A 25,791-nucleotide genomic window follows, 5' to 3' on the forward strand; every position below is an offset into this window, starting at 1 on the left:
ACTAAGTTGCTGCTTCCATTGTCTGTTTTTATTCTTATGGCGGTGGGGGCGGGGCGGGTATTAAAATTTAAAAAAGTGAAGAGGTGAATAAGAAAATCCCAAATGTGCCAATTCCCAAGTCCCTTAGCTGACACGAGACAGAGAGGCTGGAGGGGAGAGTAGTCGGCGGGTCTCTCTGAGCAAGTGACATTTGAGCTGAGACCTTGGCCAGGCAGGGCCGGGCATGTGTGCAGAGCCACATGCATCCAAGTCTGTCTCACCAGCTAGAGGAGGCTTCGTGAGCCTTTCGAGCAAGGAGCCGGCATGTTCAGAGAAAAGACAACAGGATGCCAGACCTCCGCGTTGTTGGCCAAGAATGGGCGAGGGACTCAAAACACCCCACCCACGGGGGAAAGGCGCACAAGAGGTCATGTAATCTTTTTAAAGGACAGATGTTTCTCAGGGGAGCAGTGCTGCCTCTGTCCTGAACCTGCCCTGATCCCTACCAAGCCCAAAGTCACCGTTTCCTCCTGTGGCATCCTGTGCATGTTGGCTGCAGCTGTTTGTGGCAGTGACTGTATCCTACCCTGCAATTATAGTTATTTGCATCCTCTGACCTCCTTCTTGAATCTTCTCCTCCTCAAGGGCAGGGATCGGGTCTTGTGTACCCCGTTGTCCCACAGACATGCACTCCTGCCGTATGCTGTAATAGATGCCCAGTGAATATTCCTTGATGTTGGCTAAATTGAATAACTAGGATTTCTGGACAACACTCTGGAGTCATACCTGTTACAACAAGAGAAGAGGGAAGGGAAAGATAATTTTGGAGCATAGAGACCCCACACTTAAGTGGTCCTTCTAATGGAGAAAGTCTCATGCTTCAAGAATTTCCAGTGGGGATTGGCCAGGATAAGGAAAGAAGCTGTGGTGGGCACAGAAAGGGGAAGGGGCAGTGAGGACTGCCTTCTGTCTTGCTATCTTGGGCTCGGTGCTGGTAAGAAGCCATTGCAGATTGTCTCGCATCCTCCCTCCAATTCTGTACCGCACACGTTCACGTTCATGCTGAGATTTCTGCTGTCTGGTTGGTTGTGGTTCATTCGGGGTTTGGTTGGGGTTTCTTATCTTCTTGTGTTTCCTTTGTCATTTCTTTTCTTTTTTTTTTTTTCGAGGGGGTTTATTTTCTATATATTCAGAATGCTCTGTCCTGAGTAATCTAGATATACATAGCTAGAGAGTATTTTTGTTGTTAGTATTTTTGAAGTTCAATCAGGCTTTAAATTGAAATTCATTTTGAGTGGAAACTTGGCATCACTACTGAAAAGGTAAAACCAGCATCAATTGCCACAGATGGTGGTTGTAAAGGTATGGTAGAAAAGTAAAACATCATAACTAATTGAATCTCGTTTATTCATAGTATATTATTAAGTACTTTATATACGTTATCTCATGATTTATCGTAACATGCATCACAGCGTAAATAGTGTTATTCCCATTTTTACAGCTGAGAAAACTGAGGTGTTGAGAAATCAAGTAACTCCTAGGGCTAGGAGGTATTTTAAACAGCTGTGCTCTTACTCAATTTTTGTTTGCAAACAGAGTACATAGAGAGAATCTCATGGAGCTAAAAAGTAGAAGCGAAAGCTGCATTGGGGATGAGCAACCTTCCCAGTAGATGCATGTATTGTTTAACTGTTTACTTTTATAAGTGAAAAGAAAATCTAATGGAGCATGAGACAAAGTAAAAAAGCAAGAGTTAAAAGGAGTCTTTTTCTAGGAGGAGCAAGTCAGGGCATCACTGTTGTCGTTGTGGGAGGGACCAGCTGGTCCCTGGCTTCCCAGGTCACCGAATGGATGATGCCCTTGACCGTGACCTCCCCTGCCTTCAGGGCAAGGAATGGCCCAGGAAGAAAAGGGTTACACGGAGACAGGAAAGGAAGAGAAGAACCAGGTGCTTCGGTTCTTTCTTGGCTGTAACCGATCCCCTAAACTCAAGTCCATTTTCCTCGCCCCCTTGGGCTGGAGGTAAAGTCCCGACCAAGGCCTGGGGAGGGGAGGATGGTTCTGTGAGGCCTTTGCGGGGTCAGAAAACTCACATGCAAGCAACTTTGTTTGCATCAGCAAATCCAGCTGCATCATGCAAGCCCTTGGCGGCCACCGACTCCCAACACAAAACAGATGTCTGGGCTACAGAGAAGGAACACACAGGGCTGCCGAACTGGAAGGATTTTGTCTGAATGATTTGGGGAAAGGACGGGAGACGGGTGGCACATGGTATGCCCAGAGTTGACAACCGCGGCCACCAAACAGGACCTGGCTTTGTGCTGGCTTGAGCCACAGGGGGCTCTGAGAGGAGATGCTGGGAGGACGGCACCGGCCCGCAAGCCGGAGAGCTGTGTGTGTCGGGCTGTGGCGGTGCGAGCTGCCTTTGGCCGGGGTGCGGGAAGCAGGGAGGTCCCCGCAGCCAGTGAAGGGAAGGGGGATCAGAACACGGATTCCACGTGGGGCTGAGGCCCAGCAACTGCTCTTCTGCTTTTTGTCTATACGACGTTACTGAATGTCATGCATATGGTAGATTGTGGAATGCATCTCTCCTAACAAACGGTCACCTGATTAGGTTGATCACTATGCTAAACATTTTTTTAGGCAATGCTTACCAGCTATAGAAATATGAAATATAAACAATGAAAAGCCAAGTTTTTCTTAAAGGACTAGGCACTTTCACATACACGATATAGCCTGTACCCCAGGGAGCACCCATGGCTTCCGCCCACTCCTTTGAACAAACCAGCTTGTGTTCCGTATCAACAGATTTGCAAAACTGAACATTGTGATACAATTCTCCCTGGAAGAAAAGGGCTAAATAGTGGCAATAACAGTTATTTACAATATTAAGAACTGTGATTTAAAAAGACAATATCAGTGTGTATGCATTGGAAAAACAGACTACAAATTATACACACATGCACACCCCCAAAATACAAACTCATACACCCTAAGATATGACAACAGCCATCATTGGGTGGTCAGATTATAAGTGATTTCTATTTTCTTCTTTGTTTTCCCATATGTCCTGATTTTTTTATAAGGAGCATGTCTTATTTGTATAGTTCAGAGAAATTTTTATTTTAAAAATCAATTTAAAATGTGATCTATATACCTCTTGCTGCAATCTAGGGGCCAATGCCATGACCTACTGCTAACAGTTCCTCACTCACGGCTCCCTCTAGGAAAACAGGGCTTTTTCCCCCTCGGATAAAATTTGAAAATTTCTCAGTAGGCAGCAAGAGCTTGACCTTAAGCTTCAAAATGGAACCCATGAGAGAGGTGATGGCACAGGGATTAGACTTCCAATCCCTTATGCAATTAGCATAGGAAAAAGTGTTTTCTCCTTCTAAGATAGCCACTTTTCTTTATCTGAACCTCATTTTTTCATTCCTTCTGTCAACATACTCTTAGTTACAGCAAAGCATTTGCATCCCAGCTCCACAATTTGCTAACCATGGGATCTTAGCCAAGTCATTTAAAAATCTCTGAGCCTCAGTCTGTTCATCTATGTGCTGATAGGCTTCTTATGAGGATGAAATGAGAGAATGCAAGACCGTGTGTAAGCTCACACCAGCACGGGCAGTAGCGGCTGGCTGCCAGCTTTAACCTGTTGACTGGTCTTACACACCTTTTCCGGTTAGCACGTGGAGAACTTTTTCCTGATTTAGTTGGGCTCTGTAATCTAAAGACGTACAGTGAAATTGTCCCTTTCCTGAATGTTTCCTGGAGCACTAAAAAAACAAAATAAAAAGGAAAGACTTAAAACACAGTTCCTCCTTACCTGCTGGCACATCCCGGCTCCCCTGCGAGGTGGCGAAGGCTTCCCCAGCGGTGAGCGGCTCGCTGAGGAATGCCCAGAGCCTCCTGCCCGGCCGCGGGGCCTGCTTGCCTCGATGAGTCGGTGCTCGCTTTAAGCTGTTCCTTTTGGTGTCTCTGACTCAGAGTATCTTAGGTCATCCTGAGACAGCCTTCTCCTCCCCACCTTTCACAGTTCTACCTGCTGTCCTGGAAATTTGTCATCCTCTTTGAGTGCCCGGCGTCTGACTCCCCGGCCCATGTATTTGAGAGTTACCACCCACCCCTGTCTGCCCACCACACACACACACACACACACACACACACACACACACACACACACAGACATGTGAGCGTGGCTTCATCTGGCTGGGCCATTTCTGCAGTGTGGTTTGGGGCCACCATACCTTCCCAGCAACTCTGTAAGCAACCCTGTGTGCTCCCAGTTCTCCAGTTTCTAGAGTCGCTTTTGGTCGCTTACAATGAAGAAAGCTAGCCAACTCCTCCTTGTCCTCCCTAACTGCCTTGGCGAAAACCCTCTGGCTCTCGGTCCCCCAAACTCCCTGAGCGGCCATGCCGTGTCACGCAGCATGCTCTGTTCGCTGTCTGCCCATCAGCCCCCGCCCCAGAGGGTTAAGTCCTTGTTCAGCTCATGACAGCATCTCCATCGTACAGCGGGGAGCCTGGCACGGCAGTAGGCCCTCAGCAAATGACCAGTGAATGAATGAATGAGCAAAAAACTTCGGCCAAGGGACCAGAGACAGACACAGTTGTTTCACTTGGAGAAGCCAGTCCGCTCGCCAGCTTGCCGATAGCCTGGCACCACGCCTAGGCCGGGTCCAGGGGAAACCAGATTTCCTTTGGGCTTTGGCAAGGAAGGAGGTCTTCCAGCAGCGTCCTGAGTGGGAGGCTGTGCCGTTGGCCGCGTCTTGAAGTGGGTGAGTAATCCCCAGGCAGCTCTTAGCTTTAAACCCCGGCTTGTAACGCGGCCATCTCCCGAAGCTCCCAGCTTAAAATGGAAAGTGGCATTACTCATGGTGAAGGGCAGACAATAAAAAAACATTTAGGTGGGGCCCGGCACGGTGCAGTGAGTATTCCCTGGCGGCCGGTGAGCGCATCTCCACTCCGAATGCTCACAGCCCCGCAGACGGCTCAGTCACAGCAGGGCCTGTGAGCTGACCTCTGAGTTAGCTCCCCACCCGGCCCCTCGCTATTTGGGGTGCAGGAGACGTGGCATCCCTCAGCCTACAGCAGGCGTGGTGGGAGGAAGTGCCCCTGAGTCAGTAACAGAAGGTGCTAGAAGCAGTGGTTAAGAGTGGGGGCTCTGGCATCCAGCTGACCCGGGCTTCAGTACCACCAGCTCTCCCAGGAGCCAGTTCTTTGACCCCAAGCAAGTTACTTAACCTCTCTGATCCTCAAGAGGACAACAATAGTACCTGCTGCAGTGTCATCGGGATAAGTAAATGAGACGATCTGTAGGAAACCCTTGTCACCGTGCCTGGCATGTCATCGGCACTCAGTAGGTGACAGCTGATTGTTGCTTTCATGGGCAATGTTGTTCTTTTACCGTCTTCTTCCACCAGCTTCCTTGGTGTTTGCTTTGCTACTCGCGCTCCGCCTGCCCGCCCTTCCTTCCTCCAGGAGTCAGCCCTCCCGAGCTCGGGCCCAGCCCAGCCTCCCTGTGGTCGCTGCTCTCCACTGCTGTCCTGCCTTCCTCTCACTTGCCAGGTGTCTGTCCGCTTGTGGACAGAGGCCCCACAACCCGATAGCTGACCCGGGTATCACTCCTTCCCCACTTGAGAGTCCGAGACCCGGCACGCCATGAAGCCGAGTGTGCTCGAATAGATCCATCTGATTTGAACGAAGCCTCGCGGACAGACGGGGCGTAAGGTCACAAAACAAGCAGGGCTCAGCCCCGGTTCCCAGCACCGAGCACAAGGCACTCGCAGCCCCTGAAAGCCAAGTGGAGCAAAGTCCCGTTTTGTGAAAGTTGTACGTGGGTGGCAGTGGTGATAATGGTTCAATTACTTTCTTCTTAGGAAAGAACATACCACTTTTCCAATAGGCTTCTTTAGTGAGCTCAAAAATTAGATTCAGATTTTTTTTTAAAGGAACATACCCTTTGCCTAAAGCAGGTTGCATGCATAGAGATAATCGTCGTGTGTGTCTGAGACCCTGCGTCGCAGAGGTAGTCCTGTGCCAAAGGACAGAGACACAGCCATCCTCAGCTCCTTTAGGGCTAAGAAAGTCACCCACCTTTGACCAGCGATGACTAAATCAATCTCAGACAATCATTTTAGGACTATTCTAATCATTCATTTGTTTAGCACATTTAACGAGTAGCCTTCTGTGTGCTGAGCTCACTTCTGGATAGCATGGAAGATGATGTAAAAGAAAAGAAAAGAAAATAAAAAGGATGCAAGCCCTGCCCTCCAGGAACGTATGGCCTAGCATAGCAGGGAACTATGTATAAATAGCTATCCTTTAAACAAAAGCAATGGTTGTCACAAATAAGGCATCTAGTTTTAATGGGAGCTCCTGTAAGGCACAACTCACTTATGACAGAGATTTGAAACGAGGGGTTGCTTGGGATAGTTTGTGTGCGTGATTAGAGTCTCCAAAGCCAGCACTGGCAGGCACCCTGGGCAGAGGATACAGCTGGGGCTAGGAACAGAGCTGGGAAAAGGCAGGGTGAGAGGAGGAGAGAGTCCACTCTGAATTAAGGGTGGCCACACATAATGAGTTCATGGGGGAGGAGGGTAAGGGGAGATTGTTCGTAGCCAGATCTCGCACCGAATCTCCCCGCCCACTCAACATGTTCACTGGCACGCCCAATAATCATCTTAAACTTAACATGGTCCAGACAGAACTGTTGGTGCCCCTGCCCAACTCCCCAACTCCTCTTTTCCAAATATTCCATCTTAGTAAATGTCCTTAGCGTCTCAGCCCAAAAGTGAAGTCAGTTTCTCTCCCCCCTCTCCTTCACCTTGCTGCAATTCATCAGCAAGTTCCGTTAGCTCTATCTCCAAAATATGTCATCAGTGTGACCACTTCTACCTTCTCCGTCACCACCACCATGTTCCAATGCACTCTTCTTTTGTTAAGATTCCATACCTACGCCCACATTCCCACCGCCCCTTTGGGGTACTGAGCGTTGAGCACTCCTGTGTACATGCACAATGCGCATGTTAACAAGCTTCTGTTTTTCTCTTGTAATTTGTCTTTTGTCAGTCTAATACACAGGGCCCCACCAATGAACCTAAGGTGAGAGAGGAAAAGAAAATATTATCCACCTCCCAAGTGTACACCCAAGTGTACACATAGAATTCATTTATGTTTCATATACACCTTATACAAATAGCCTGGAGGTGATTTTATACCATGTTTTTAATATTTTTGTGCATGAAACAAAGTTGCGACTGTTTCAACTGCAACCCATCACACGAGGCCAGGTGTGGACTTTCCCACCTGTGGCATCATGTTGGTGCTCAGATATGTCGGGTTTTGGAGCATTTTGGATTTCTGATTTCCACATCAGGGATGCTCAACCTGTACTGTGGTCACATCAAAAGAAAAAACTGTCACGAGAGAGTAGAAATGGAAAGGAACTGTTCTCAGATGAGAGACTCGAGACTACTTGTCACTAGAGAAGAAACCTACAGGGAAAGGGACTGAAGAGATTGAAGAAGGGAAGAGCATTTAATCGATAAGATGAAATCCTCCAGGACCTGGAGGGGAAGGGAGAGAGTCAGATGACAAACCTAGGTGAGCTCTCCCTGCTTGTTAATGCCCAGGCAGCCCCCAGTGGGCGCAAGGAAAGAAGAGCATGCCTTTAAAATTCCTCCGTGGCTTTTCGTGGCTTGATAGTTTGGTTTTTTGAGGTTTTTTTTAAGTGCTGAATAATATTCCGTCACGTGGACACTCACTCTGTCTTCAGCCTCAGTTTCCAGGCTGTACTACAGGGGTAACGCAAGCTGAGAGAATTAGTGACGAGCACAGATGTTTGTTAAGCGCTTGGGACCAGGCACGCTGCCACGGGGCTCTCTCTGCACTTGCTCCCGCGGCCCTTCCTGAACCCCGTGCTGCAGGTGTTACTGACACCCCCAAACTACAGATGCGGGAGCCAGCGCCAGCCCCAGGAGCGGGCGGGGCTGCTCAAGGCCACATATCCAGGAAGGGGTGGGTCTGGGATTTGCACCCAGACATTCTGACTCCAGGTCTTCGCACCTGGGCTACAGCCTCCCAGGAAGGTTGTTAAAAGTAACAGTAAAGCATTATCTTACTTAACGTTATTAATATTAACATATTATTTTACTTAATAGTAAAAACACGTCACCAAATGTTGCCTCTTCTTATGGTGAATGTTTTTGAGGGAGAGTCACTTCAATTGCAAGGTCGTGACGCTTCTCTAAGGAGAAGCACAGGCATCGAGAGGCTCGGGAGTCGCCTAGAGCTCCGCCACAGGGGGCTGCAGAACTAGAACCCAAAGTCTTGGGTGACAGGCTCCAAGCTGCCCGGGAGAGAGCGCTGAGTTGTCAGGTACTAGGCACGCACTGGGTGGGTTACCCCATTCAAGGCGACAATGATTCTCCCAGGTAGTGACCCTGAAGGCCCCCTGTTTTAGAAAACAGAAGTACCCTTGGGTGTACTCTGCCTCCGACCCCAGGTCCTCCCGGCCCTGGCGGGACCTGCCGCAGCCCCCTCGTCCTCCGCGTCAGCCTGTGGCCGCACGTGCAGCCGGGCACGCAGCACCGCGCCGCGCTGGGGTGGCCCTGGGAGTGCCGGGTCTGGCTGGGTCTGGCTGGGTCTGGCTGGGTCTGGTTGAGTCTGGCTGGGTCTGGTTGGGTCTGGCCCAGGTGTGGGAGCCGCGGCAGCCACCGCAGCCCCCCCCTTGTCACCTCGTCACGGCACACACGCCAGCGTCCACGCCAGTCCCGGCAGGCAGGCTCGGCCTGGGCACACCTGCTCGCTCACTCCCTGTCCCCTCCACTTCCTTCTGCCCTGGATTTCCAGACAGAGTCCAAAACGGGTTCATGTCAAATAAGATTTGTTTTCTTTCGGTGTCATTTTCCATTTATAGACAGCCTTCTCTCAGGAGGCTCCGGCCTTCTTCCTCTGTCTCGTTTTTTTTCTGGGTATTTGGGGATAAACTCTCGGAGGTTGTTTTTGAGCCCTGTGGTCAGCTGCCCAGCCTGTCATTCACTCAGGACGTCTCCAGAAAGCCAGAGGTTGCCTTTACGGGCGTTCAGGCTAAGTTCTGGGGCCTCTGACAGCTGTGGCACTGCGCCCACACACGCAGCGGGGATCGTTAAGAAGAAACGTCCATGCTGGGCCGGCCGAGTCCTCATCCACAAGCTCAGCCTGTGAGAGCCACCAGGACGGTAATGACAGCAGTCATAGCAGCCGACGCCCACAGCACTCTCCCTCCCACGAGGCAGGTGCTGTTCTGATCTTTGTACAGAGGGACGTGAGCACACAGAAGGGAAGACCGTGGGCAACCCAGACTGGACGTGGGGTCCAGGCCTGCTGATCGCTCCACCCCAGGCCACCCACCCAGCCCGTCCTGCCCTGTGCTCTAGCCAACCAGCCCTGGTGTGGTCCCTGGGGCACACCCTGTGTCCTCCTGCCGCAGTGCCTTTGCACGCACTCTCGTCCCTGCCTGGACCGACCCGCTCTTCCCGCCACTCTGCAACTAACTCGCCCTGACCCACCGTTCATATCCCAACTTTTACCTCTTCAAGGTGCCTTCCTGGCCCCCCAGCCAGACGCCCCGTGAACGCTCTCACCGTGCTGCCTGCCTCTCCTCCACAGCACTGGTCAAAGTTTAAACTCTGCTTTTAGTTGTGCCACTTTCCAATTCGGTCTGATTCTCCCTCCAGACAGACCATAGCTCCATGCGGGCAGAGGCCTGAGCGGCCGCCGGTGTATCATTCTATCGTTACACTCGCTGCGCTGGACTGCAACGATTCGTTTACTCATCTGTCTCATCTTTTGGTCTGTGAGTTTCCTGAGGGCAGCGTCCAGGTCTTTCTCTAACGTAGCGCTCAGCTCAATAAATATTTGGTGAGTTGAACCGAATGGACTGGATTTAATTGAACAGTGTAATTTGGGGGGAAAGGCACCCGCAATTTTGGAACTTCTGATGGAGCCAGCTCACAAAATACAGCCCTTCAGTACCATCTTCTTGGAAAATCAGAAATGATTTTAGAGAGAACGTTAGCATTTTGTCTTTTTTAATGCTAAGTTCATTTATCACGTGAACTAGTAGATAGTTCATTGAACTTTGCATAGTAAAACAGAAGGATCCGTGACCCTCCCAAAGGAAGCATCACGCTGTAGGTGTAAGTCCAAGAGACGCGGGGAAGAAAGGATGCCTGCCCTCCCACAAGTTCCACCTAGAGGTTAACAGAAGTCAAGGCGTAAATAACGAGTGGAATCTCGCTGGACGATGCCCTGGGGCTTACACAAGGACACTGCACAGCCTGGGCCGTGCGTCGTTTCCTTATCTGTCTCGGATGACGTTGCCTGTCGCGTCTACCTGTGCTGCCATCTGCTGAATGTGGTGGCCAGGTTGGTAGAAAACACTCTGGGGTCGGCCCTTTCCGGACCTATCTCCCTCTGTCTGGCAAGCGGGTCCCAGCAGGGCTTTCACGCCACGGAGCGAGCAAGGGAGGGAGAGGGGAAGGGGGCTTCTCTTCGGAGGAGGAGGAGCAGGGCGCGGGGCAGGGCGAGGGTTAGCGGCTCACCCTGGCAGCGTTTGTGAAGACAGCGCCAGGCAACCGCAGGCGCCCACATCCAAACGGGGCCCGGCCGCGGCGCTGCCCACCCCGGCTCCAAAGAAAACAGGCAGTTATTTGGAGAAATTGTTTTCTTTTCATCTGCCTCCTCCTTCCTATCATAACAGATTATGAGCTTGCTCCTTGGAGGATTGAATAGCCCCTTTGAAGAAGCTAGAAAGAAGCCATTTCTGAGCTGAGAGGATTAACCTGGTTAAATTTTGGAGCAACGGCACAGGGTAGATTAACAGGTCATTTGAAATAACATGATTGAGGCTCCAGGAACCAATTATGACGCTCTTAGATTCCCAAGCGTTTTGCAATATAAACACTGCCTGGTTAACACAAGCGATGGCTACAGTGGCACTGTGCTCCTGTCGTCCACCCTTCGGACCTGCTAGCACGTTCCCTGGCACGCAGTTGGTACTCAGCAAATAGCAGTTAATTGGGTACAGGATAGATGAGGCTAACTTGAGGTTCTGACAATTTTCCAGAGTGAATAGGAAACCCAATCTCAGCCAGACTTTGCTCAAATGTGTTGAGTAATGGCACATATAATTGTTTGCTGTTTTCCCTTGGCATCTAGATCTAATTCCCACTTATCCAAAGTTATGAATTTTATCCCTGTTTATAAACATAAGTGGAATCCCAATGTCTTAACTTGGATCTAAGAAGAGTATTTTTTTTAAAAACGAGTCACCAAGGAATCATTCTTACAGAGGAGGAAGAGCCCTGCGTAACTTGAAAATATTGCACAAATATTGAAAAAGAACATCTTTGGGTTTCAGTGGTTACAGCAGAAGAAGCTCAAAGATTTGTTGATGTTGGAATTAGGGAGCTGGAGCAGCTTTTCCAAACACCGAAAATCAGACTCTGACTGCCCTTGGGTGGGCGGGACCCAGGCTGGCGCAGGGGAGCCTGCGGCCAGGAGAGGGCGCTCTGAGCTAAGCGTGCCGGCCATCAGCCGGCCCCTGCGAAGAGGCTGTTCACACTGCATCTTTGTTTTTCCGGCATGTTTTTGTGTTTCTCTGCAGGAATGAGAGTGGGTTTTCCCCATTACGTGCCAAAGAATGATCTGAAAATATAATTAAACTGATGATGTCACAGATTAAATGCCACGTTCTGGGACTATAAGCATGTTTTTAAAAAAATGTTTCATCGACTTCGGTCTTTGGGCTCCCTGAAATCCGTGGACAAATTTCCCCCATCGCGACTCTTTGAACAATGTCTAAATGTGGCCTCGGGAATCAGTGTCTTCTTCAAATATCGACTCTAAACCTAGAAGATGGCTGGTCCAACCAGAAGGGTAGATTGTTACAGTTAATTCATCTCTTTGAGAGTTCTTTACAGTGGGGGCATATCTATCAGGTTAATAAGAGTTACTTGTGCATAAATTCAGTCACCACAACATCTTGACTAAAAAGAAGGCTGTAGTCATCAAGTTGGGATGCCTTAAAGCCTTACTTCTGATTTATAAGCTTCCTTGGAAATACGACTTCACCCTTGCTTTTTTCATTCCCAGTCCCTGAGGGAAGAGCAAATTCAAGAAGACCTTCAGGGAAACAGTACATGTATGGGCAGACCCCATGACCTGTAAGTCCAGCATTAAGAATTTGTCCTACAGAAGGACCCACACAAGGGACCAAAGATCACCATATGAGATTCACTGAAGTGCTGTTTGCAACAGCAAAAACTTGGAAACACTGTGGTATCAAAAATGGAATGATAGGCCGGGCGCTGTGGCTCACGCCTGTAATCCTAGCTCTTGGGAGGCCGAGGCGGGCGGATTGCTCAAGGTCAGGAGTTCAAAACCAGCCTGAGCAAGAGCGAGACCCCGTCTCTACTATAAAAAATAGAAAGAAATTAATTGGCCAACTGATATATATATATAAAAAAATTAGCCGGGCATGGTGGCGCATGCCTGTAGTCCCAGCTACTCGGGAGGCTGAGGCAGAAGGATCACTCGAGCCCAGGAGTTTGAGGTTGCTGTGAGCTAGGCTGACGCCACGGCACTCACTCTAGCCTGGGCAACAAAGCGAGACTCTGTCTCAAAAAAAAAAAAAAAAAAAAATGGAATGATAAAATAAGCTGTATGCCCAGGCGAACAAAATAAGTTACGAATAAGCGAATGAAATAAGTTATGACTAAAATAAGTTACAAAGAAAAGAGCTACATGTACATATATGAGTGGGTAAAACAGAAAGACCTAAAACAATTTGTATGGAATTACCCCATAACTTATTTTAAAAGTCACATATGTATGTGTAAATACATAGGAACCTGAAAAAATGATTCCCTTTGGGGAGTGGGATGGGGTGGGTGAGGAGGAACTCACATTTTATTTTGTTATTGCAGGTATTTTTTCTAATTTGAAGGGGAAAAAATGATAACACTTTTGAAACCCTGTGAAAAGAGGGCAAGAATGCCGTCCACTGACTCTTTCCCTTCAGCCCCCAAACTTCCTAAACCCCCCTCCATCTGTGAGGCCCCCGGGGGCCTCACCCCTGGCACCTCTCCAGCCCCCCGGCCCCCCGAGTCTCCCTTCAGCCCACCCATATCTCCCCACACCTGGGCTGTAACGGCCGGAGGCTGCGCAGGCAGTTGTGGATGCCGTTCTTAATCCACTTGACTTTCACCAATTCGGAGATTTCACCTCAAAGTCCCACCGTCTGGCTTTCCTTTAGCCACCAGAAGACCTGGCCCGCTGCGCTTGCCACCCTGCCGGCTGGAGCTGAGGGTCTTGCGAGGCTGGGTCTCCACCGCTGTATCTGGCGCTGCTCCTCTTCCCCGGGGGTGGGGCATGGGGGGGACAGAACTTCCCACCCACGCCAGACAGCCGTCCCTCTCTGGTTGCAATGACAGCACTGGCTTCCAGCCGTCTTTCTCTTTAACCACTCTCTTGCTCAGCCTCACACCCGGCTCCTCTGCCTTCAGCCACCCTTTGAACGGTGGGGTCCCCCAGGGGGCTGCCCTGCTTAGGTCATTCTCTCTTAGTAAAAAAATGTGCTCTCCGGGAGTCCTCGTCTGCCTCGGAGTCTACCCAGGTCTCCCAAATCCTGTCCTGTATCTCTACCCTGCTCTTCAGATTCAGAGTTCCAAGAAACCTTCCTAGACATCCTGTAGACACATCCCAAGGTGTCCCTCTGCTTTGTTAGGGACAGTCCCCCGTGGTTACAGAGTAACCCGGGCTACTTAATGTACCTTAGTCATATTCCCTTTTCCTCGCTACCCATGAGCATCTCCTAATGATTCTACCTAAATCTTTCTTAAATTTTCTTTGCTTTCTTTCCTTTGCATTAATGTCTTAAGTTAGGCCAGCAAACTCTGAACGCTTTTCCATGGCAATTGCTTCTCAGTTTTCTCTCTGTAGCCTATTGCACTTAACCTCACCCACGACCTCTTCCGCCTTGTCCTGGGAAACCAAACCGCAAACCTGATCACGTGTAGCCCTTGATCAAATTCCCTCGGTTGTTTCTCACTGCCTACAGGCCTACGTCCAAACTTCTTAGCTTGGCATGCAAGGCTCTTTATGATCTGCTTGCAGCCTTTGCTCATTCAGGCAACATGCTAAAGGGCGTGTCGGGCCTTCGGAATACTCTTGTGAATATGATCGTTATGGTTTCTGCCTTTATGTGACTACATTGCCGTGGGGCTTCACACACGCACACACACTCTCACACACACACACACACACACGAATTAAAGGACAAAGAAAAATCGCAAGTTGTTCTTTGGAGGATGTTGCCTTCAGTGTCAAGAAACAAAGAGAATAAAGAATAAGACCCACAGGTGAGACTCCTTGAGGAGGTGACATTGAGGCTGAGAAATGAAGGGAGAGACGATGCAGGGTGCAGAGAGCCACCCTCCTCCCCCTGTGTACCTGCGCTCTGGGTGCTTCTGCCCTGACGGTGAGCTCCTCAGAGGGAGGAACTTCCTGGTCACTTGGGTCCCCAGTGCCTGCACACAGTAGGCTCGATACGGCGAGATGAACAACGGGATGGGTGAGCAGGGGAGGGATGGATGGAGGCACACGCTCTGAGCTGAGCGGGGTGTCACGTCTTTGGGGGACAATTATATAACCAACAACGCCGGAGCCTCAGGTTTGCTGACGTTGGCTTGTGTTGGGGCCAGAGTGGCTGAGCCAAGTTCTCACTCAGGTTCTCCACCGTTCTAGTGACATGTCGGTTTTCTATTTAACAGTCCTTATTATTGCGAAATGGGCACGTAGTTTTTACAAATAAAAAACAGCAACATTTTTGTTTTTATCTTCGATAAACTGCTCTTACCCCTATCTTCCCTCACTTCGAGGGGGAACCTTTAAGCGGAATACGGGGGCAGCGTCTCTGCGCCCGGCCCTGCAGTCAGATCCCTGCGCTCGAATAGCAGCCCGGCCGCCTGCCCACGGCAGACCTTGGGAAACCTCACTGAGCCCTCGGTTTCCTTGTCTGTGAAATTCGAGTGACAACACCTGCCTTCAGAGGGTGGCTGGCTGGGAGGATTCAGTGGCACCGCAAAGAGTTAGCGTGGCGCCTGGGGCAAAGTGGAGGCTCAAAGTCCAGGAGGCGCCATCGTTAGAGGGGTGACATTCCTTTAGCCTGGCCCATCCAAATGCCTCCAAGTGCTTCTGAAAGAATCACAGCCAAAGATGACAAAGGACGTGCCCTTTGGACTGTTTTTCTGGCCGAAAGGGAGAAACTCTCTTGCCCAGAAGCTCTTTGACTCCAGAGCAGGCGCTCGGAGAGCAGCCACAGACACAGCGACAGTGATGGGGCCGTGTCCCTGGTGTCATTAGCCCTGGGTCGGGGAGTTTCCTGCTGGGCTGACCAGCCATAAACAGGCCCACGTCACATGTTTTCTCATACAACACGACAGAGTTTCTCTCTGTCTGCAATGCGGGCTTCCTCCCCAGGCCTCACCTGGGAGGTAGCTGAAAACATCTTCGTCCTCTCCCAGCGGGAGAAGGCGAACAGCCCCGCGGGGCAATGCTCTGCCCTCAGTTCCCCCTTCTGTGGCCACCCTCCCTGGCTGCGGGAGGAGTGGGGGGGCCACTGGGAGGGAAGCATGGACCCCCTCCCTGCACAGCGTCCTCCGGGGCTCAAGATCCCCGGCGGGGGCCCTCTGCCTGGTTTCCATGACTCAAGCAGGGGCCGCTGGCTTCCCTTGGCTGGGTCAGGGCCCAGGGCGGCTCCTTGGCTGACCGGCTCTCACTGGCCACGGGTTTCTGCCTCCCTGCCCAGGAGGTCTGCCCCAACCCCGCGGCAGGGTCACCCCGCGATGGCCTCTGGCTCGCATCTCAGTCCCTGCATCATGCCGCAACAGCAGAAATCCGGAGGGCCAGGCGCACCCGCCCGCCATCCCGTCACGCCCGTCCAGCCCCCGCGCTCTCGGGGCCCCCCACGTCAAATCATAGCGGCGCTGCCCACCTTCAGCGCTCCCCTCGGCTCAGGGGGTGTTTCTAGAGCCAGGGCCGCCCCTTCCCCCACCCACACACATCACATCTTCTTTTCCAGCCCCGTCTTCGGGAATAAGCCCCAGGGGCAGACGGGCGCCCCCTCCGCAGTGGCAGGAGAGATTGGAACCTTCCTCCATTGCCAGTGGGAATGTACAATGGTGCGGCCACTTTGGAAAACCCGTTGGCAGTTCCTCAAGCGCCTGAGCATGGGGTTACCATGTGACCGAACAATCCCACACCTGTGTGTTTGGCTGAGAGACATGAAGACGTACGTTCCTACAAAAATGAATGCATTTATGTTCATAGGGGAATGACTCACAAAGCCACAAAGTGGAAGCAATAAATGAGGAATGGATAAACAAAATGTGCTATGTCCGTACAATGGAAAATTACTCAGCCGTGAAAAGGAATGAAGCGTGATGCATGCTGCAGCATGGATAAACTGTGAAGATATTCTGCTAAGTGAAAGAAGCCAGACACACGACACCACATATTGTGTGATTCTATTTATAGGAAATGTCCGCAACAGACAAATGTATAGAGACGGAGAGTAGATTAGTGGTGCCAGGGGCTGGCGGAGGAGGAATGGGAGTGACTGCTGATTTGTGTGTGTGTCTTGAAATTAAACAGCAGCAACGGTTGCACAACTGTGAATGTACTATTAATAAAAGCTATCGAGTTGTTTACTGTAAATGAGTGAGTTGTGTGGCATGTGACTTATAGCTCCATAAAGCAGTTAAACATGTTCTCCTCTCATTCTCTAATTCTCTCTCTCCCTCCCGACTTTTTAGCTCTCCCAGAACAAATGTGTATTCAGATTTTCTGTCATTTCAAGACTTTCCTCCAACACGCTTTATTAGAGTTCAGTAATAGGTGGACACCAATTGAATGATTTTTGAATGGTCGTTTTCCATTAGAAGGTAAGCTCCAAGAGGGCAGGGATTTCGTTTATTTTGTTCACTATTATATCCACTATGCTTAACACACGGCCTGGCACATAGTGATGTCTCAATAGATAATTGTTGGATGAATGGATGGAGCTTCCTTGTAAATGGACGCAAAAGCCCAGCAATGTCCACCAGTCATTCGTTTACTCAGCACGTATTTTCTGTAGCCTCCTCCACGTACGGAGTGTGGGGAGGAAGCAGACATTTCTTTGCTTTGGGAGAAGCGAGAACAAAGGAAACCTTTACCAAGCAGGTTTCACACTCTGATCAAACCCTGAAAACAAATAAAATCTAACATCCCATAAAGGCTTAGCCCAGACTTTACCACTAGACAATATACGTGTGTAACAGGATTCAACTTGTACCCCCTGAACCTATTAAAAAAAACAGGCGGGAAGGTTTGCAGCTATGGACGTCGCAAGATGTTTTAAAGCTCCTCTTAGCAGAGCTTTGTGGGGAGTTAAGCTGAGTTGAGGGTCAGACGAAGGAAAAGAAGGGAAGGACGGAGGATGAGTGAGAAGAAGGTTAATGGTGGGGGGAGAGGGAGAAAAGGGGCATTTCCAGTAGAATTATTTTACCCGTCGGGAAGTATTTCATCCAAGTTGTGATATTAATTTCTTGCTGAAGTGGGAGTAAAAGGGGAGAGGAGGGGAAAGTGCCGTGCCCCATCCTTCATCTCCAGTGACAGGGACGTGTCTGAGAAGAGCTGTGATGGGAAACAGTGACTCAGTGGCTGGGAGGGGAGAGGGCAAGGCTGTTTTGCAGAGATGGGGAAGATCTAACGAAAGCACAACCGCCTCCTTCGCTGTGGAAACTTGTGGGAAAGATAGCCAAGAGGCCAAGGCAGAGGGCAGGAGGATGACACGGGTCGGAAAGCCAAGAGATGCGCAGCCCACACTGGACGGTGGAGGTCGTGGGGTCAGGAATTGAAGCAAGGAAACTTGGCCAGTTGGGTTTTTTTCCACACATACAACCTCTTTGTTCCACCTCTCTCTTGCCCCATATTTTCATCTTAACGTGCCGGGGTTCTAGAAAACCGTTTGCGATGAGGCGATGTGAGCAGGGCTGGGAAGTGATTAAGACATGAATAAGGCGTGTGAACAAGGCAGGGCTAAGGCACTGGCAGAGGTGGGAGGGGAGGCAAGGAAGATGTGGGAAGAATAAAGTTCAAGGTCAAGGATGATGCCAACAAAATCTGGCGCCAAGCACAAGTGGAGCTTGGGAAGAGGGAGAGATGGGTCAGAGGAGGACCCTGGAGCACGGAGGCTTACGAACTAGGGGCTGCTAGGGTCCTCCTGAGGGGTCACCTGGCCTCACCAGCAGCAGACACACCCCCGAGTCCGGGGGGAGCTTGGGACTGCAAGTGGGCAGGCACAGACGAGCCCCGAAGTCAGGGGCCCCCACTGTGCGTTTTGCTTGCCAGGCCAGCCGCCCACCAGAAGGAACAGATGACAGAGACGGCCCATGTCCTTCAGAGGCAGTGTGGCCTGTGGCACCGGCACGGTGTGGCTAAGGGCAGGGATTCTGGCACAGGAAGTTGCCCGGGACAGTTCCAGCCTCCTCGGTGCCCTCGCTCCAGGTCACCAACCTTGGGCACAGACTCCGCTGGGCTAAGCCCCGTGTCCCTCTCTGAATCGCCAGGGTCGACGAGAAAAGGCTGCTGTTGGGGTGCAATGAGACAGCGGAGGCGAAGCCCCCAGCACAGTGCGGCACTTAAAACATCTCGTCAGGCCTCAGATGCATGTGTTCTTAATATTTTAACATGTCTAAAATCTGGCCGGGTAGCAGTTTTTTCCTTAGTGGTACACGAAATGCTGGTGTGCCTTCCAATTTCTGGTATCTTAGGTTTGATGGAGTATGGACGGAGACATCCAGGAAGTGGCAGATGGGGTGTTGTGTGGCGGTTCTACCTGGGTTTGACTCAGCGGTTTCCTTCTTCTCTCTAGGCTGGTTGGGTCTTTTCCCTGGCCGGTGGAAGCCCAGCTCTGGAGTCAGCCCAGCTGAGGGTAAGTCCTGACTCCACTACCACTCCCCGTGAGACCTGAGCTAGGTAATGTCTCCTCTCTGAGCCTCAGTTTCCTCTTCTCCACAATGGGTAGAACCACATTACCTAAACTCACGGGCTTATTTTGAGGATAAAATGATATAAAGTTTTATGTAAAGTACTCAGCACAGTGCTGCATTGTATAGATGTTACTGATGATGACACAAATTGTTAAATAATAATATTACCTAATATAATAATACCATTACATTTTATAAAAAGTGTTGTTATTATTCCTGAGATACCTTGGGAGCCCCACCTCAAAACCCAGACACCCCATCTCGCCTCACACCCCTCCCCGCTGCCCCCTCCTGCATTTCTATCCTCCCTCTGGGCCAGGCTTTCCGTCTGCCCCGCGCTCCCCTGCCCAGGACTTTGGCGCCTTCTAGACACTTTGCTTCGGGAACTGTTTACCTTGGAAAGAGGGCCAGCTCCCTCCTCCTCGGAAAAGGCCACCGCAAGTCCTGGCTGGGGTTTTCTCAAGCAATTAATGACCCAAGACCTCCCCCCAACAAGGGTCCTCTGTCTCCCCATCTTCCTGTCTCCTCTTGTGCCCTCGCTGTCTTCATCCAGCTCGTGGCCTCTGTCCCGGCCGGAATTCTCTGAACACTCGGTGCCCTAAATAGAGGCGGCGTGTTCCCCTCAAAGTCGCTCACCTCTACTCAGTGTGCCTCGTTTGTCCATACCAGTGAAGCTTTGTGTTCGCAACGTCACTAACTCGCGCGCTCAGAGCCTCCCGGTATCTTCCGATCTCCAGGGGTCTTTCCCGCCCAGAGCGACCCAGTGGTCCTGGCTTCATCTCCAAGCACGACAAACAAGCACCTCCTTGTGGAAGCCCATCTACCTGCAGGTAGACGAGCACGGCCTGCTCTTTTCTTGATCCCTCACCTTCCTCATCCTGCCGTGAGCACTGAAGGTGAAGCTAATGGCCTCCCCCCAGGTTGGCTCTCTGGCAACCCTTCCCTTTGGAGGTGAGACCCCTCCTCCAACCTGCCTTCCATCACTGGCCTGCCTCGCAGCATCAATCCCGGGGCAGGAAGGCCCAGACTAGTCTGCAATTTCCACTGCCGGTAAAACTCCGCTGTCGCACCAGCCACGCTAGTATGGCATTTGATAGATGTCTCAGAGTTTGTTGAATGAAACTTACACTCAAGCTCAACTCTAAGATCTTTTTATCCTAGGGTTGGATCCGTAGCAAGATCTTGGGCCCCGCAGATATTCCCAGGGGAAGCTGTGAAATAGGGCTTTTCGCTGGTTTTGTAACACAATAGAATGACTCTAGTGATTTAAGGAACATACTTAAAAAAAAAAAATCCCAGTTTCTCAAAACTCATTTCTGCTCCTTTAAAGACATGCTCTTTAATGTCCTGGAGTGGATGAGATTCACGAAATCCAGGAGCAGCGTGGCATCATTGAATCGGAGGGTGTAGAAAGCGCAATGTGTTGGACAAGACTCTCAGTTGTCAACATTTACTTGTGCGTTGATCTGTCTGCATATCTTCTGACATGTCCCCCCCCCCCAAAAAAAAAACAAAAAAAAAAACATGTGGCATTTCCGCTAGGATATGGCGGACAAAGTGGCATATAAAGACGTCACTCTAAACTATAGCAAGATAAGCCAAACTCAAGCCAAGTAAAGAAACAAACCTAGGAAAGGCAACGGACCTCCTAGTCCCTCCTGGGATAATGGAGAGAGGAAGAGGGAAGACAGGAGTGGGCTGTCCTCAGACCATAGATGTTGGGTGTTTTGGGGGCTCGGAGAGGTTGAAATCTGGGCTCCATTCCTCCAGGGTGTCTGAGGCCAACTCACACACTCCCTGTTCATGCCCCAGGAAGGCATGGACGGGGCATCCTGGCCGGGCTGTTGGTGGCTGGTCTGCGTACAGCTCTTCCCTCTCCCAACCTTCCCAACCCAACTGTCCCCTCTGGCCCTGCTCCCACTGCCTTGGGAAGCCACAGAGGTCCTGAGCAGACCGAGAGCCACCGCCTGCCTGTGCTCACAAAGGCAGGTCTGTCCGCAGCTGGGCAGGCCCGCTGGGGAGGCCGGGCTCCGCTCACACCCCTTCCTTACGGAAACAGACAGGTCCAGCCCGGGGCGGGAGGGAGAGGGTGTTCCCCTTGTTAAACATCTCCCCTCGGGTTCAGCAGAGGCGGTGGAGGCTGTGCCGAAACAAAGTTCTTTGCCTCGGGTGCCTGGTCCCACAGGGCTGCGTGATGATGGGACACGTCACCGCCAGAGCCCAGCCAGATTCAATCACTCTGGATGCCGCAAACTGCCATCGGATCCTGCGCCACCCGGTCCGCCCAAAATACTAGTTTTCCTTTGAAAGGCTCCATTTCCTAGTAAATAGGTCTAGAGAAGAAGTGGTCACTAAAGAAAGCTCCTGCATTTGTCATGACTCGGGGACCAGGGCTTGTCGCGTGACTCTGGGGAGGCTGCTCTTGGCCTCGCTGTCCCCGTTCCCTTAGCTGAGCCACCCCCCAAGAAGCACTCGCTGTCCCCGTTCTCTTAGCTGAGCCACCCCCAAAGAAGCACTTGCTGTCCCCATTCTCTTAGCTGAGCCACCCCCCAAGAAGCACTCGCTGTCCCCGTTCTCTTAGCTGAGCCACCCCCCAAAGAAGCACTTGCTGTCCCCATTCTCTTAGCTGAGCCACCCCCCAAGATGCACTCGTCATGTGCAAGGAATAAAGGCGGGTCGTGGTTAAGGGCATATGGGCTTTGAGGTGAAGCTCCCTAGATTGAGATCCAGAAAGTGAACTCCCCTCCCTGGTCTTCGCTGACTCCCTCTGTACAAGAGGCCAGGGGGAGCACCTCGCCCGCGTGCCCGTCACAAGGAGGGGACAGGAGAGTGTGATGGAGCAGAGCGCTCGGCACGGGCACAGAGATAAAACACGCGCTGGAGCATCTCCTAAGTGTGGCTGTTGTCTCGCCGTGCTTATTCGGGATGACTAAGGTAGGCAGAGGGCGGGAAGGGGAGTCGCGCCTACCACGCAGGCTGTGGCGGATGTGGCGGGGGAGAAGCAGGCGGCAGGAGGACTTCCTGGAAGATGCGGCGTCTCGGCCAGAGCGCAGACAGGCGCGCGCGTGTGGCCACGGAACCGAGGGGTGGCTTGAGCCGAGGCCCGGGGGTGGCGAGGAGGGATGTCTCCTCCCCGCGTGGGTGGCTGGCGGTGGCGGGTGGGGGTTAGCAAAGCTAGTTTGGAGGCAGATCGGGGAGGACCTCGGAGGATGCCATTCCAGAAAGGTTAGACTTGTGACTGCAAGCGAATGACAGTGGAGCCAGTGGACATTTTCTGAGAAGAGAATCTGGAAAATCATTCCGTAAACACTTCTTAGGAAAATTCTGGCTACGGGTAGGAGTCTGGGCAGAGGCCGTGGGGCACAGTGGCCTGTATTTCCACCTCTGAAAAGCTCGCCGGCCCCCACGTCCTTGCTTACTGCCCGTGGTCTCTGCTAGACGGCTGGCGGGTCTGGGACGGGGCCCTGCTTCCCTCTCGCTGTCGGGTCCCCAGCGCAGGCCCTGGAGCTTGGTAACTACCTGTTGACTTGAAATACACGAGAGATCCTCAACTTGAGCAATGAGAGGAAGGGAGAGGACGGCTCTGCGGTCACTTGAGGAGGAGAATGAAGAGCATTCGGCAGAGGCTTAATCAGAGGAAACTCGGGGTGTCGAGGGGGATGGAGGCTATTTACGGAGAGAATTGGGGACGTGACCGGGAGCAGGGCAGAGGCTGAGCTTTGGGGGGCAGGGGCAATATGCTGCATCTTCAGCGGGCAGGAGCCCCCCATCTGCTGACCGTCTGGTGGGTGGGAGAGAATCGGACCGCGAGGCTGGTGCGGAGAGTGAAAGCAGAGGGGGAAGATGGGATCTTCAAGGAGGGACAACCTGGAACCTGAAGAGCGGCCAACGCAGGCAGCCACCCTGGAGGGCGCTCCACATTCCCGGGGATCCCAGTGCAGCCGTTATCTCCGAGAGGAGGCCCCGGGAGGCTGTGGGGAAGAGGCAGGATCGGGGGGTGGAGCCACAAGTTTCCAGATCACAGCATTCGAGGGGGCAGTCTGGGCTGGCCACCCTGCCCAACACTACAAAGAGGTCAACCGAAATGGAAATGGATGCAGAACCTCAGCAGGTTTGCCTGCCTCCGCTTTGCTGTCGAGATCACTTTTGCACACTGCCTCTGAGGCCGTTCTCCTAAAGGAGGATCCGCCCGCGCCAACCCTTGGCTCGGAAACCTTCCCTTGTTTGTCACTTCCCAATAGTAAGGCCCAAAGTCCTTGGCCAGGCATTGAAATGACTGCACATCTGCTCTGAAAACCTCGCCTCCCATGTACCCTTCCCCATCCCAGCTATCTGAGCCACTTCCTCTTTCCCATTGCGCACCAAGGACCTCCGTGCCTTCATGTGTTGGGTCATGCTGTTCCCCCAGCCTGGAAAGCCCTTTTGTCCCCCCCATTTTCTGCTCATTAAAACTCTTCCCATCCTGCAAGGTCTACATCAAATGCTACCCCCACTGCAAAGCCTTCCCTGGTCTCTCCAGTAAGAAGGGTCCTCCCTTCAGGGACCCACAGTGTGGTGCTTTGTCTAGCAATTATTTCATTCCTTGGACAATTGTGTTGTTGGCCTGTCTGTCCCCTCCACTAGCTTATGACAGTAGGAGGGCAGAGAACACGTTTTATCTTTGAACCTCCCATGGTATGTCTCCTACATACAGAAGGCATTCGGCCAACACCAGCAGAGTAGGTGAAGAATTTAAGGAAAAATACCTAAGAGCTGTAGATGCTAGCAGCCCTACCCCTTCCAACCATTTAGTTCACAGTTATTTGACTTGAGGGGTTTGCCCTGCAATTAATATGTTGGCCCAATGTTGGGTTGCCTCACAATCACATGTGTTATCTGTGATCTCTAGGGCCATTTTGATATTGAGAACACACTATGCGTTACATATACATGAAGACTTTTATGAACATTTCCTATAGACAAAAGTGGAAAAACTTGGCCCAGCTGCCAGAAGTGCTCTATCACATTTGCTACCTAAGACAATGGTTTAGAGAAATGTCTACAGAATTCCACCAGGATCATAAACATATTTCAGGAGCCATGAATGAAGAGGGAAAAGTCTCTCAACATTCAGCCTCCAAACTAAAAAAGCATCTGTTCATTTCATCATCTATCATCTTCTGACTCTCTGAATAGGCTCTGACAGTGTTTAGATTCAATGAATATACTGTTTCAGGCCTCAACGGCTTGCTGGTTGTAAGGAAAACATATATTCAAGACACGTGTTCGACACCGTTCAGTGAGTACCTACTACGTGTCAGTAGCGTGTCTGTGCTAACAGACATCGTATATAGTATATGAGTCAGGTTAGTTCTTTATGTGGCCTGTGTTTTAGGGCTTAGACATTTTCTATATTGTTATGTAACACAATATAGAAAGCAATATAGGATGGAATTGGACAGTCCCGCTTCCCCCCGTTCATATTTAAGATAGACGGTTGTAAAACACAGCTACTAAATGGAGAAGAAGAACCCATTCCTCATGCAGCTGTGAACAGCAGAATTATTTAAATATATCTCTGATCGAATAATCCTGGTTCTTGGCAAGGAAGGAAAAAAGAGCTAATTGTTTTTAACACTTTAGACTTTGACATCTACCTCCCCCAAAACTGGGGGAAAGGGTAAAATGCAGTCAGAGGCTATTCTGAGCGACTTTTAAATTCATTCCTGGAATCCTACATAGTAGGATGGTGGGGGGAGGTTTTTCAAGGCTCCAAACTTGTGAGGACGTGCTTCCTGCAGCTTCACAGTGATAGCAGTGCACATTTTCTGAGCCTCTGTTCCACGCTGAGCAGAGCGCTCAGGATAGGTTACCTGTTTGACCTTGTTACATCCTCTCAGGTACGTGCCATTTATACCTGGGGAAACTGAGGCTCAGAAAAATGACCTTGCCTTTGGTCACACAACTTGTAAGGGGGGATAGGGTTGGAATTGAAACCCAGTTGTTTAACTTCAGGACCCACATTTTAGCTACCACTGGGGTTTTTCCTAACCTGCCCCCCACGGTGGCAGAATTGCATGAGAAATGTACATGAGAGGGGAGTAATGTCATCATTAGAAACTCTATTTTAGAAGACTGTTAAATGGAATGGGGAGTGCTCATGGTATATTGTTTAGTGAAAAAAATGCTAAAAGTCTGTAAATATACCATTTTTGTTATATGCACATATATACACATGCATAGGTAGGTAAAGACAGACAAACACAGAAATAGATACGAAAAACCTTGGAAATATATAAATCAATATTATCAGTATTTTAACTATGATTACCTCTGAATGGGTAAATTTTTATTTTCTTAAAATTTCTTATATTTTATTTTACATTTTTCATAATGAAATCTATTACTTTAATTACCGCAAAGTAATTTTTAAGTAACATATACGCATTAACTCAACAATTTCCATTAAACAAATAGATTTTGAGTATCCATTATATATCAGGCACTGTGTATTCAAAACAATCAAAAACTGGCCAGGCGTGGTGGCTCATGCCTGTAATCCTAGCACTCTGGGAGGCCAAGGTGGGCAGACCTTTGAGCTCAGGAGTTCGAGACCAGCCTGAGCAAGAGTGAGACACCGTCTCTACCAAAAATAGAAAAAAATTAGCTGGGCACAGTGGCGCATGCCTATTGTCCCAGCTACTTGGAAGGCTGAGGCAGGAGGATCACCTGAGCCCAGGAGTTTGAGGTTGCA

General features: G+C 50.7%; 1 protein-coding gene across 2 annotated transcripts in view; it reads right to left on the bottom strand.

Annotated features, from left to right (window-relative positions):
• The window catches only part of FGF1 (fibroblast growth factor 1), a 91,786-nt gene that overhangs the window by 42,981 nt on the left and 23,014 nt on the right, over positions 1-25,791 (bottom strand). The gene's annotated exons all lie outside the window — the stretch shown is intronic.

Source organism: Microcebus murinus, chromosome 21 (genome assembly GCF_040939455.1).
Source record: "Microcebus murinus isolate Inina chromosome 21, M.murinus_Inina_mat1.0, whole genome shotgun sequence".
Lineage (NCBI taxonomy): Eukaryota > Metazoa > Chordata > Mammalia > Primates > Cheirogaleidae > Microcebus > Microcebus murinus.